The following is a 15,011-nucleotide window of genomic DNA, read 5'->3' on the forward strand; positions in this document are numbered from 1 at the left end:
CACACACACACACACACGCGCACACACACACATTCAATCATACAAACACGTGTCACAAAAACTCTCATGCACACACATATAATTTACATGAAATTGCAGAAAGATACTTTCTATTTTACTATACTTTTAAATTCAGCTTCCCTGATCATTCTTGTTTTACAAATTTCCCTCAAGATAAATGCGACATGTACGTTTAAAGTTGGATAGTGATGAGGCTGACCTAATTCTCAATGGCAAATTATTCCATTCTCTAATACAAACATATACAAATGAATTTTGGGCAGTTTGAGTTCTTGCAAAGGGTTGATGAATGAGATTACTTTTACGCGTATTATAAGCATGAACGGTAGAATTTAACACAAACGCATCCTTCATGAAAGATTTCGGATCACCTTGTGTCTTAAACATAAAAATCAAGCAACTCAAGATAACAAATTTTTCAAATGGCAAAATATGAAGTTGAATAAACAATGGCAAACTTGGACTTCTAAAGTTTGAATTTGTAATATACCTTACAGCTTTTTTCTGAAGAACAATCAACTTATCTATATGAGTCTTATAAGTATTTCCCCAAGCTACATTACAGTACATTAAATGAGGCATAACTATGGCATTATACAGAGTAATTAAGGTTTCTTTTGGTAAATAGAGACGTAACTTGGATATGATACCAACACTACGAGAAACTTTAGTACAGACGTAACTGACGTGGTCTTTCCACGATAAATATTCATCGACTATAAAGCCTAGGAATCGTACATTTTGGCTTCGATCAATCTGGTTACCGCCTATAACAAGTGGAACAATGTCATTTTGGATTCTTTTCCCTCTTAATCTAAATACAACATATTGAGATTTGCTAGTATTCAATAATAGTTTATTACAACAAAACCATTCAAATATATTACCAATTTCATCATTTACAGAGTTTATTAAGGGTAACAAATAGTTGTGGTGGGCAAGTAAGCAAGTGTCATCTGCAAAAAGCGAATAAGTAAACAAGCTAGATGAATTGATAATGTCATTAATATAAATAAGGAACAATAAAGGGCCTAGGACTGAGCCCTGTGGAACACCACATGTTACTTGCCTCGACTGTGATTTAACTCCATTTACTGTCAAAGATATGTAGAGAAAGTAAAGTCCCTCATATTTAGTATTTAAACGACTGGTATTTTGTTTCCAATTTTCATCACCATTTTGTGGAGGTAAATACGTGTAATTTACTTTGCCCTTTTAAATTATGTGAATTCTGGATCTCAGTTGAAATGCGATCCTTAATATCAAGTGAAACATATTCAAGCCATTGCTTTTTACAACCTCAAGAAAATAAGTTCATTCAGGGAGATGAAAGACATCCTGCTTGACCCAAAACTTGCATCTTTTGGATGTAATTCTCTACAGTATAATAATCTCATGTTAAAGCCAAGAGAGACACCAACTATCAAATTACTTTACTTGGCCTTTCCAAAACGTGCATTTGTTTGCTAGGATACTGCGCCTGCTGGGGTGGAAAAGTATTCAGTGAACTTTTCTCGGAAACTATATGCCATAGTTGCAAATGAGTCACCTGTTGCCAAGTATCTGTACGAAGAATATTAAAGCATACATTTATTTGTGTGTGGTCTATGAACTTTATCTTCCCAACCCCGAAAAAGTCATTCAGAGATATTGCCCTTAAAATATTTTTCAGATGAAAAGAACAATTTACATATTTTCAATATACCCTTCATTGTTTCAATGAACAAAGATTGTTAACTCATACCGAAGTAGGGAACAATTTCATCGGTCTCAAACATTTTTGCCTACAGTATCTGAACAATTCACATGAGCCAATGTAACATTGGACTGTAACTACAATTTAAAGTCTCACTTGCAGATTTATAACTTTCTCACAGAGAAAATTTTAATATGTTATAGTAACGAATGGCTCGAGCATTTTGAGACTGCTTATAACACGCAGATCTTTTAGACTATAATGTGATCTAGATGTTGAAAAGGTATGAATAGAGAGGTGGGTTATAATGAGCAAATGCTCTAGGTTGACATAGGTCCTTTAAGAAGAGTATAATATTGTACTAAAAAAAAAAACTTTAAAATGTAAATCAGATGTTAAAGGTACTGTGGTATCTTTGTGAGTAAATTCCCATATCATTCCCACCTGATTCATAATTCAGATTTTTAAGTGTAAAGTTAGCATTATTTTACAAGTTTCTTATTTTTGTGAATATCTGATGATCCAATTTGTGGGATTTGAAGTCCAATGTGTTTCCCTCCCTTGGGTCTCATTGTTTACAGGTATGAAACTGGTGTATTCTGTGTTTGTACATAATGCATTATTTATCAATGTGCATGTTTACCAGACATCCTTCCCTTGTTAGAGTACAATTTCAAGATGAGATCATATTGATTTGTTGATATAAAACAGTGACGAAAATATACTTGCAATATATCAATATCTCGGCAATAACTTTAGATGGAAGGCAATTATTTGTTAGCCGATTCAATTAAATTTTGTATACTTCTGATCTCATTTTAATGCAGTATCAAAGGGGAGTGACAGTCCGTAGTGGGTTAGATGGCGTTCTATCAAAAATCTTATGTCGTCTGAAATAGCACATGGAATATTCAGAAAGTTGGTTTTAGAGAAATCAGTCTAATTGCTGTATATATGGGAAAAGAAAATACATGTACATGTACTTGTATATAGGACTATTAAAATTCAATGTCCAACTAGAATCAGACTCAGTGCCACTGTTGAATCTGACCTGTAAATTTATGTGGTGATTTTATGCCGTTTCAATTAACATTGAAATATAGGCCTAGGTGAAAATTTAAAATTGCATTTCTTTCGTTTTGTTTATGAATTTTACTCTGAAGTGTAATATGATCTGAGTTGATCTCATAACGATCAGTGTTTGCTTGTTTGTTTGTTTGTTCGTTTGTATGTTTTAGGGAGATTAAAATAACGTAGAAACCAAAAATGTGATGAATTGATAAAGTCAGTCTTATTAATTTCTCATCTCCAATGATGTTTCAAGCTCGCACAGGACGATTTGACTTGTGCGTCACAGGTTTCCAATGATTGCAATACCGTGACATATAGAATGTGGTGTTCATCCGTTAGCAACTGTGTCCATATCCAGCGGTGAAACGAATGTGCGTGTATGTGTGTATGTGTATGAGCGTGTGTTCGTGTGTATGTGTGTGTGTGTGTTCGTGTGTGTGTGTGTGTGTGTGTGTGCCTGCACGTGTATGAAACAAAGAACACAAAATACTACAGAGTGTCAGTAAATATACATTATATTCTAATATTATTATTCAAAAAGTGTAACATTCATTAATCATCTACGAAGGTGGTGATATGGAGCATCTTTTTATAATAATTCATCAGTCTCACCTAAGGCAAATTGCCATTCTCTCGAGGGAAGATATTGCCGCTCGGAAAGTGGTGGATTGCTTCTCTATGTCGTCACTGATGAGGTGATGGAGTTGCGTGAACTCGTCAACACCCATTCTGAAGTAACCATAAAACCTGTCTTCATGACTCAGTAATTCTCTCACCAAGTGGGAATATTCCCCCAGCGATGACCTTTTTTTGGTTTATCTCATGCACTCATTAGCTTCTTCCTACTACAAATACGAGCAGGCGATAATCGCAGCTTCGTCATCATCAAATACGGGGGCCGCCATTTTTATTGTTTGTTGCCATGGTAATGGTATTAGATGGGCTGCGTTTATCAACTTTCCCCTGTGTAAACGGCTTTCGATAGCCCTTTCGATAGCCCTTTGGAAAGCCCTTTTAATAGCCCTTTCGAGAGCCCTTTCCAAAGCCCTGACTGCCTGTACTATTAATGTGCCGCTTGTTTTCTAAGAAGGGACGGCGAAAAGCAATTACCATCATAAAGACATATCTTCCTTTGAGAGTGACGAGTCATGATGCAATGCCACATGAATCATTTGCCTTCCTATCTGTGAGACAGCTCCAGTTTAGCACATACTTCAAATATTTCTGAGTGGCGGCATGAGACTTTGGCTGCGTTTATCAACTTTCCCCTGTTTAAACGGCTTTCGATAGCCCTTTCCAAAGCCCTTTAGAAACGGCTTTCAAAATAGTTGCGTTTATCAACTCTCTTCGCGAACACAATTTTTTTTAACTGGCCTGTCACTGCAAAGCTGCATTGCGCTATTCAACCCAAGGAGAAGTACAAGTACTGAAGTACAAGACTACAAAGCCGTTTCAAAAAAGCTTTGCGTTTATCAACTTCCAAAAGGCTTTTACAAACAGGTTTCTGAAAGCCTGTTTAGGAAACCTGTTTGGATAGCCACAAATTTGGGGCTTTCGAAAAGGCTTTCCTAAAGGGCTTTCAAAACATCTTTGCGTTTATCAACTCGTAAAAATTCCTTGAAAGCTGTTTGAATAACCTGTTTCTGCCGAGAAAAGGAGTTGATAAACGCACCCATGGACTACAAATCGAATGACATCCAACACGACATTTATGGGCGTGTCGTGCATAGTGTGAACGGAAAATCGAATGTCGTGTCGAAGTGTCGTGTCGTTGTGTCGTGTCGTGCTGTCGTGTCGAATGCAATGTGAATGCACCTTTACTTTTACTGAAGTTCTGAATGCTCTTAATAGGTGGAATAGCACCATCATGAAGATGGTGCTACGGTGCAGGTCATTTGGTTTGATAAATTCATAATTATGGTTTTCAATGGAATGATTTTATCCACGCTGGGCAGCTGCAGACGCGAATGATTCCATATCGCAAAATCATAGCTGTACTGGCGGGTATAGTTGTAAGTCGTGACGTCCAAGCCATGTACGTATACGTCTAATGTCCATTAATATGGAGAGACTTGTAAATATTGTTTTAATGTGCAAAAGAGTCAATAATTCCAAAAGCTACAAACACTATAATGAAACTAGAAAGAATGCACAGTTTCCTACCTGCAGCCCTGTAAATTCCGGTTCTGACTCTCTGGGCAAGAAGACCGGCGCCAACTTATTGATGGCAGGTGCTACCGACAAGTGATCACACGGAGATGTGATGTACATTACAAACTTATCATGCAGGGTAAAGTCGCACTACCACTTACAAAGCTTTTTAGCTTTGAAGTTCTTTGCTGCCACGGTGTTCTGAAATATCAATCCGCCCCGAGACAAGGAAAGGCGCTATAAAATTGAAATAATTACAATGGCGGTTCTCCTTCTTGCAGTCGAGACATCATGAAAACTATTAGCTATTCTCCCACCATTTTGCTTCGAAGCCTCGCTACGATAAAAGACTGCATGGGTTGTAGAAAAGGATATCAATGAATGTATTTATAAGTTAAATAATTGTATAAAAGTGTTATATATCAATATTTTTAGTTGTAAATGTCGGGTTAATGCCATGTTGTTATGGTGCATATGTTATTGTATGTTAATATAGAGTTAGTTTCATTCGTATTCTGTGATATGTCTGTGGTGTACCTGTGATGTATTTAATGTTTATTTTGTTGAGATATCCAATTATGTACAAAGAATTTGCAGAGTGGACAATAAAGTAATTAATCAATCAATCAGTACTCTTATGTATAGCATTACAATACCATTTACTCCGAAAAAGAAGAATATGAAGAGAAAAAGAATGAGTTATTATTCTATTCGGAGAAAAGAGAAGAAGCAATAGTCATCGAAACTATAAAGTATGGACAAAGGTTTCAGGTATGTATTTATGTGTGTGTGTGTGTGTGTGTGTGTGTGTATGTGTATGTGTCTAATGTTTGTAGGTTTACATAAAAGGCCCAGAGAGTAGCAGCGATATCACAATTTGTCATCATCATAAGCTACTCATCAAAGAACACAAATCAACGCTTAACATAATTAGGTTCAGTTTCTAAGTTCGATATGTTTGAAGTTAACCTTTTCTAAGCATCTCACATCTCTACATCCCGAAGATAACAGAAATTTATGGCATCAACAGTATTTACTTACAACACCTCAGTGATCGGGAAACCATAAAACGGGAGCCAATTTCAAACAGACATAGAGAATTTTAATTTTCAAAACTTATACGAACTTGTCTCAACTCCCAGCTCCAGTTATTATTGTAGCAGTTTTTAAGATTTTGAAAATCTTGCACCTGATACAGTGCTCATTATTTAAGGTAGTAATAGTCTTTAAAACCATATATTTCCACTGGAAATTGATATTCAAGAGTAGGAATTTGTGTAATAGGTTTAAAGCCTATATCTCACCATGGTAAGCCTAACACGCAGCAGCTGTAGGGGGAAATCTGTTCATTCTATATTGTCTCACAACAGTGTGATAACATATCTCAAACAACCAAACAAAAACCAAAACATTCAAATTGTGTAGGTTCATTCAATTCTTATTTCCGATATCTAATGAAATAATACCTCATAGCGGGGATGAGATTTCATAGGGTGACATCAAATATGTTTGATCTCGTATAGTTAACTTGAATTTGTCTCAGTTATGCAGCACAGATGACTGACATTGAGAAATTAAGATACACTGTAAAAACATCGGTGTTAGATTTAACACCACGGGTGTTAAATCTAACACCGATCAAACTTCAATAAAGGACCACACCCACAGGTGTTAAAAATGCACTGTGATGGTGTTGAAAAGTGTTCACCTGACACTTCGTGGTGTTGATTTGACACTGTACCTGCTGTGTTATTTTTACACTGTACAGGTGTTAATTCAAAAATGACACCACATGGTGTTGATTTGATATTTGCTGGTGTTAATATCAATGGTTTAACACCCGTCCAGCTTCAATAAGGGACCACACCAGCTGGTGTTACTTTGGTGTAAATTTATTTTCACATTTTTTTAAAAATCTAGTATTTTAATGTAAAAATTCTTGATCGTCTTGTTTAAATTAAAAATCAACAAGAAGTGTAGTACTAGGAAACTCTTCAAAAAACAGTTTAAAATTCGGAAATGACACCCGTAGGTGTTAATTTAACACCATAAATGAGCACCGAAAATTTAAACCAGCTTGGTGTTCACTATTTAACACCGGACTTTTTGCAGTGTATGAATCTTGAAAAAAAAGCTCTTAATAGAGAAATTGAATCTTCGAAAAAGTCAAATATGTATTCATGTTTTGCCTTATCATTATTTGTTCTTTTCTTTTACAACATTGCAAAATCAACCACAATGCACGAAGTAAAAGGTTTAAGAGACCTAAGCACAAAGAATTTATGTGTAGATCGGACGACAACAAATAAATAACACTGAAACGTTGCAGAAAATATGCTTCTTAGACCATGTTTCCAAATTTCAGGGGATACGAATGAGTTTAAAGAAAAGAAGGAATACAGAATACCCTACTTGTAACTTGGTAAATCCTGGTTCTGATTTTCAACGCAAGAAAGGTTGGCGTCACCTAAATCGTCGCGATCTAACGAAGATGTGATATGTGTTATGACAATCTACCGTATTTGGTTTGAAAGCGCCTTAACACCTTCACATGTTTTTGAACACATTTTTGCCTGTAAACTAGATTTTGAAATATTACTCCGCCCCGATGAAAAGGAGGGGTGATATCTTATCGACGTACCGCTATATAGAATGGAAAATTTATTTTTCCATTCAATTCAATTCAATTCAATTCAATTCATTTATTTTCATACTTCTCGTATATGAATATTACATCAGAAATAATAATACAAGTTCTTTTACCTTGTGAACAATGTGCAAAAACAAACAATATACAAATGTACTTGGTAATAACACATAAATGTAATGATAACTGTCGAAATCTAAATGGGGGATGAACAAAGAGAAGTATGACGGGACCTACATGAAAGCAAGCTTGTTTGATTCGAGTCCCGATGTACTGCCGTTTATTTGATATCATGAAATATATGAAGAGCTTGCTTCCAAAAGGCGCTAAATCCATTGAAAAATGGATTTAGCACCCTTTTGGAAGCACAGCTCTTCATATAATTATATGCAGCATGTTATTTGTTGTTTTCTACATTCACTTAAATGACATTTACTGAAATGTTCAAAGTGGCATAGAGTTATCAACGTAAGAAAGCTGAATATTCCGCTCTTTTTTCCACTTTCTTTTATCTTTCACTCTTTTACACTTTTATTTTATCTATGTTTTTTTTTTCTTTACCGTGTTCTGCAAAGGTAAAAACGAACATTCTCTTCTGAGCATCCAACGAGATTTGAGGCAGTGAGATTGGATTCCATTTTTTATATCTTTCTGAAAATGTAGGATGTCATATATGACAAATTTCGCATGGGATAAATTTTGTACATATCGTCAGCGGTCATCCGAAACCGTCATATATCCCGATTTGTGGTCAAATTTTCGATTCTTAGACTTTTCCTCAGAGTTTGGGGGCAGAAATTGTCCAGGTTTGGACTCCAACATCTTTTTTGAGCAAACTTCGTCAAAAAGGAAAATGCTGTAACACGAGATCAGTAACTTGCAAGTATCTCCCTCGTTCTTCCAACTTCCTTTTTTTTTTGTGGGGGGGTGCATGGGTCATCCAAAAAGGAAGAAAAAAGAAATATCTGACACACTTTATTTGTTTTTATTGGTGATTTTGCGAGGAATTCAGCAGCTGAACAATTAGCTTGAATAGAGAAGAAAAAGTGTGAGTCTTGTTCAGATGATGAGATATGGAGATATGTTGCACCGCGAATCTAACAACACGCGAAAATGTTGCCGTACACTATACTAATAGTTGCACTTACGATAGCCTCGGTGTCACATCGCTAAAACAACATCTCGCGAAAATGTCTGTGACCTCCTCATTCGCGAAAATATCTGTAGGCGAAAATAACAGCTTATGTTGGAAAGGGAAGAAGGAACCGTCCCGGTGGTGGAGTGGGTCTTTTCATAAAAGACACTCTAAAATATAAGATACGTGATGATCTGAATGTATTTGTAGATTCAGTGGAATTGTTTGTATTGAGTTATACTCCGATTCAAATGTCATTATTGGAGTGTTATATAAATTCTCTTCAAAATTGCAAACGAGCGTAAATCCTGTTTTATGATGGGAGATTTCAATATAAATCATTGTAATCAGGATGATACAAATTCCAAAGACTTTATACAATACATGAATTCATATGCTTTTTTTCCTGTTATTTCTAAGCCAACCAGAGTCACAACTGAATCATCATCTTTGTTAGACAATATATTTGTTAATAACCCGTGCAATATTCATGTGTCAGGTATAGTCACTTACCCTGTAAGTGATCATATGCCAATTTTTCTCATATCTAATGTAACTTTACACACACAGAATGTGAATGAGCCATGCTCATCTCTGGTACGACATATTAATGAGAGTAATATATTGTTGTTTTATGAAGAATTGACTGTGATTAACTTGGATGACATCATACACAATCTTACAAATGATGTTAATCTGTTATATGATATATTTTCTACAAAATTTTGTTCTTTATACAATACATGTTTTCCAATGGTATTGACCAAGGGTAATAATAGCACAAAAATGAATCCATGGTTCGATAAGAATTTAAGGAAACTCTGTCGGAAGAAAAATGTTTACTATCGCAAATTTGTAAAAAAATCCTACATTATATAGAGAGGCTGCTTATAAGAAACAGAGAAATATTGTTAATGATGCAATAAGAAAAGCTAAGCGTGATTTTTATGGTAAGAAATTCTTGGGAGTACAAAATGACTTGAAAGGTACATGGAATGTTATTAATGGTATTTTGAAATATAAGAGTAAGATTGATTCCCCATAATTGGTGAAAGATAACAAGTCTGTATCAAATTCTGTGGAAGTGTCAGAATTGTTTAATGAATATTTTGTCTCTGTTGGTGAGAATATTGCAAAAAGTGTTCCATCCTCAGTGAAAAGTCCATCTGATTTTCTTATTGGTGATTTCCCAAACTCATTTTTCTTCACACCCATAACCAACTCTGATGTAATTAATGCAACATTAAGTCTGAAAGATGGCAAAAGTCCAGGTCATGATGACATCAGCACCATGGTTTTGAAAAAGTGTATACATATCATTGCTCCAGTATTGACCCATATTTTTAATATATCTTTGCAAACTGGTTGTTTTCCCGAAAAACTAAAGGTAGCTAAAGTTTTGCCTATATACAAGAAAGGCGATAAGTCTCAGTGTGAAAATTACAGGCCAATTTCTTTGTTGTCAATTTTTGGAAAGATATTTGAGAAGCTTGTTTATGCTAAGTTCATGTTTTTTATTGATAAATACGATATACTTTATAATAAACAATTTGGGTTTCGATCTGGACACTCAACATATATGGCTTTACTGGAATTCATTAACAATCTTAATACAGCTTTTGAGGCTGGTCATGTAGGAGTTGGGATCTTTTTAGATCTGTCGAAAGCCTTTGACACCCTGAATCATTCTATTTTGTTACAAAAATTATATTTTTATGGCATACGTGGAATTTCTTTGGAATGGATTAAGAGTTATTTAAGTAATAGACAACAATTTGTTTGTATTGATGGCAATAGCTCCACGTTTCTAAGAATTACCTCAGGTGTCCCCCAGGGATCTATTCTAGGCCCCTTTATTATTTTTATTGTACATAAATGATATACAAAATGTTAGTAGTAATTTGAGTTCAGTTGTTTTTGCAGATGATACAAATGTATTTATATCTGGTAGAAACGCCACCCAAATAACATCTATTATAACAACTGAAATACCCAAACGTGAACAATGGTTTTTTATCAAATAAGCTGTTGGTTAATATGAAGAAAACAAACTGTATAGTATTTAAACAGAAAAATAAGAGAATAGCAGATGATATAGCTGATGTTGTTATAAATAATCAAAAGGTATTGCGAGTGTCTTGTACATCATTTCTTGGTGTTATGTTAGATGAACATCTTAATTGGGCGTCCCATATAGATGATGTTTTGCATAAAATATCCTGTGCAACAGGTGTGATTTATAGGATAAGACATCTGTTATCGTTGAGGATTTTATTGTATATCTATAACGCCACTATATTGCCACATTTAACATATTGTACAATGATCTGGGGCCAATGTGCAAAATCTCTTTTAAATCGTGTGTTCACACTTCAGAAAAGGTCATTGCGTGCAATAACAAATTCTCACCCTTCAACACCTTCCCAACCTCTGTTCAAAAAGCTCCAGCTTCTTACTGTATTTGATATATGTAAATTACAAACAGCCTCATTTATGTATATGTATACTCATAAGTTGTTACCCTCTGTCTTTGATGATATGTTCAAATATACAAGAGATATTCATTTACATAACACTAGACAAACTGGTAACTTATATTTACCTCTTCTGAGATATGTTACATCACAAAGATCTGTTAAATATCAAGGAGTACATGTTTGGAATTCTGTGCCTGAAGAAATGAAGTTATGTCCTTCCCTTGCCTCTTTTAAACGTAGATATAAAATATATTTGTTGAATAGTTATAATTGAAGTTTCTCCAGAAATTTAATCAGACAACGTACATATGATGTCTGCAATGTGTATTTTTTCTACATATTTTCACACGTAGTTTGCCTGTTCTTATTTTTGTTTTTATTTTTCTTGTTTTTTAATCGTCTTTTTTTCCCTCCATTTAAGTGTATCTTATAATGTACAAAAAAAAAAAAAAAAAATCTCAAGTGGGAGTCCAGCCGTAGAAAGGCCAATGGCCTCTGCTGGCTCCTCCATTTTCTCTCTTAGAATTTCCTCTTTGTTTTTCTCCATTTTTTTTTTCTCTTCATTGTTCTTGTTTTTCTTGTACATGTATACTATTACCGAATGTAATGTTATTATCTTTACCTTGTTCTTTGTCACATGTATTTTAATGAGAATTTGGAAATAAATGAAATGAAATGAATGAAATGAATACAGGTATTACGTTCGAGTGTCTGAATTTCAAGGCATATAGTCTACTGAGTGATATTCAGCGCCACTGATACTGCGTAAATACTAATTTGTGAGACAGGAGATTCTAACTTCTGTAAGAAACAAACAAAGAAACACACTCACGGCGTTATTAATTGGGCTGTAGGCAATATCATTCAATGGTCCAAATAGTCTTCATCCATATATTTGTCAACTTTCCCACCTGACCCGAAGGGGATCACACACACACAGATTTGGAAACTAGGAAACCACATGGATAAAGACCAATCGATTTCTATTTAGTTTTTTTTACTCGTTTTATTTTTTTTTCTTTCCCATGACTTCATTGGAAAATCTACATGATCTTGAGTGTACATTCGTAGATTGGAAGATGAATATAAGTTGTAATGAACGATCTTGAATAATGTTTGCAAAGTTTTGAACCAAGCACACTGCACTATGTTCCATGAAAAAAAAATATATAAAGGGTTCACTAGAAGTCAGTGCTTGCATATGTATATGATGTGATATGATAATTGTGAAATGAGTACTCCCTTTCCATTTGATCATGGAACTTCTATTGTGACACCTTGGACAAAACAAGATATCCATCCAAAGAGTTAGACTTTCTTGATTCCAAAGCAAGAGAACGAAATTATCTAAAACAGACCATGCAGGCTCTACAGGACTAATAGTCAGGACAGAAAGGATATCACAAACACATATACAAGAACAAGAACAGGGCTGCATGACGTGCTTGTGCTATGTAAATTTAAATATACTGGAATGATATTGTGAATAGTGATAGGGAAAACTTCATAGACATCCGACTGTACAGTGCTGGTTGAGGTGAGGATTTAGCTTTTAACGTTTTGCGAGATATTCAGAAACCACTCTATGAGATGTCAAAGAGAATGTAATTCTAAGGGGCATCAAAAGTTTGTTTAATGAAAATCGGTTTTGAAATGGCTGAGATATCCAAAAACAAGGTGACAAGAAAGAGATCCTAATAAAGTCGTTGCCTTTCACTTTTTATTATTATCACTTTTTGGGATATCTCAGCCATTTGAAAACTAATTTTCATCAATAATAAACGTTGAATCATTTTTAGAATTACATGCTATTTCATATTTCATAAGAGGTTCCTCATTATCTCACATAGGAATGTTATATCCCTGAATCCTCACCTTAACCCGTGCTGTACAGTCCCTTTAAACGCCAATACCACAGATTACCTCTGACATCAGACGTTGGCACTATACTCTTTTTTTTTTCAGAGAAATGACCCTTCTTGACCTTTCGTAATTAAGTAAAGATGAATATTGTTCAACAAATAGATTTCCTGGTTGTGTAATTTATACCGATCTATTATGTACGCTTTCATTGGCCCCGTTGGTTCACCAAATTTCCGTGAGTGTGAAATATCCTACAGTGTATTCCTGTGATTTTCTTATCCAGAACAGAGGAGAGGAAATGGCAGGCAACCAAAATTGTGAAATTTTTTTACATTGTTTTTTTTTCATCATCCACAAAAGGGTTAAAAAGGATCAAAAAACTATATCTCGCGGTTCAGTGCTCATAACTGCATACATGCCCGCTAGCGCCTGCGCGATCAGGGATGCAACTTAATCTTCATGGAAGAACTCAGTTTTTCCCCCTTTTTATGCCTCCGCCACGAAGTGGTGCCGCAGGCAATATGTTTTCGGGTTGTCCGTCCGTCCGTCCGTCCGTCCGTCCGTCTGTCCTTCCGTCCGTAATCAATTTGTGGACAGCGTAACTAAAAAATCGTTTGAGGTATCCTAATGAGACTTGGCATGTACATGTATGAATGGGCGAAGTTGTGCCTATCAACTTTTAGGTGCACATGCTCAAGGTTAAAGATCAAAGGTCAAGGTCAAATGCTCAAAATTTCACTATTTCCCCCATATCCATGCAATGCCAGGAGTTATTTTCTTGAAACTTAGTGTATTTATGTACTACCAAATAAAGATCCTCCAGAAAGAGTTTCGGGTCATGACGTCTAAGATCAAGGGTCAAAGGTCAAGTCAAAATGTTCAAATTTCATGTTTTTCTCCATATCTCGCAAATGGTTCAAGGTATCTTCGTGGAACTTTGATTAAATGCATGTACTGACTGATAGTGATTATGTAGGGAATTTTGGGGTCACGGGTCAAAGGTTATATATACAAATGTCAAAGTCAATTCCTCAAAATGTTTCTCATATCTATGCAATGCCTGCAGGATTTTTCTTGAAACTTGATATATACATGTATTACCCAATAGATATTCTGTGGAAAGTTTCTTGCCAAAAGGTCAAAGGTCAAGTGAAAGTGCTAACTTTCACTTCTTCCTCCATATCTCGAAAGTAACTCAAGGTATCACGTATTTATGCATGTTTTACCTAACAGTGATTCTCTTTAGAACATTATGGTCAAGGGTCAAAGGCCAGATTTATATACTAATATTTTTGCGTTTAATACTGAAAATACACTTTTCTCCATACCTTTAAAATTACTCAATGCATAAACTTACAAAAGGGCTAAAAGTCAAGTAAAAGTCCTCAAATCCCCCTAATACCTGCACCCTGTCAATTTAGTCGTTCATCCACTTAAACCTAGTTCAACGAAAGTGAACATTCAGCACATTTGTGACAAACCTGTCATTGTAATATTTTGTCAATAATGTGATACTGTCATCACACATTGTCAAGACATTGTACTGTAGACCTATCAGGAAAACCATGCATTTATGGCGGAGGCATACCAGTCGCCGTGGCGACATTTCTAGTTCTATCTTTCCTCTAGATCTTATCTTACCACAAAAAGATTTTGTATCACGTAAAACAAGGTTTACGCCTCAAAATTCAGTATCAATTTGTTAGCCTCAGTTAACTTTGTTACAGTATAGATAGGCCTACCTAACAATTGTATTAAAGATTATCATGGATTATGATTGTATTAACCGTGATCAAAGGATTTCAATATCTTACATTCGTTTCTTTTCATTTCTTACTTCTCAGTCACAACATTAATTTGAGGCACTTTGTCTTTTTATTTTCATATAGATATTGTTTGTTGTGACACATTATTTTATATATTTTCTACTGTATAACAGATAATTTTTTT

The sequence above is a fragment of the Diadema antillarum genome, unplaced genomic scaffold (assembly GCF_040938485.1).
Source record: "Diadema antillarum isolate AM-2024a unplaced genomic scaffold, OU_Dant_1.0 seq00001459_RagTag, whole genome shotgun sequence".
Lineage (NCBI taxonomy): Eukaryota > Metazoa > Echinodermata > Echinoidea > Diadematoida > Diadematidae > Diadema > Diadema antillarum.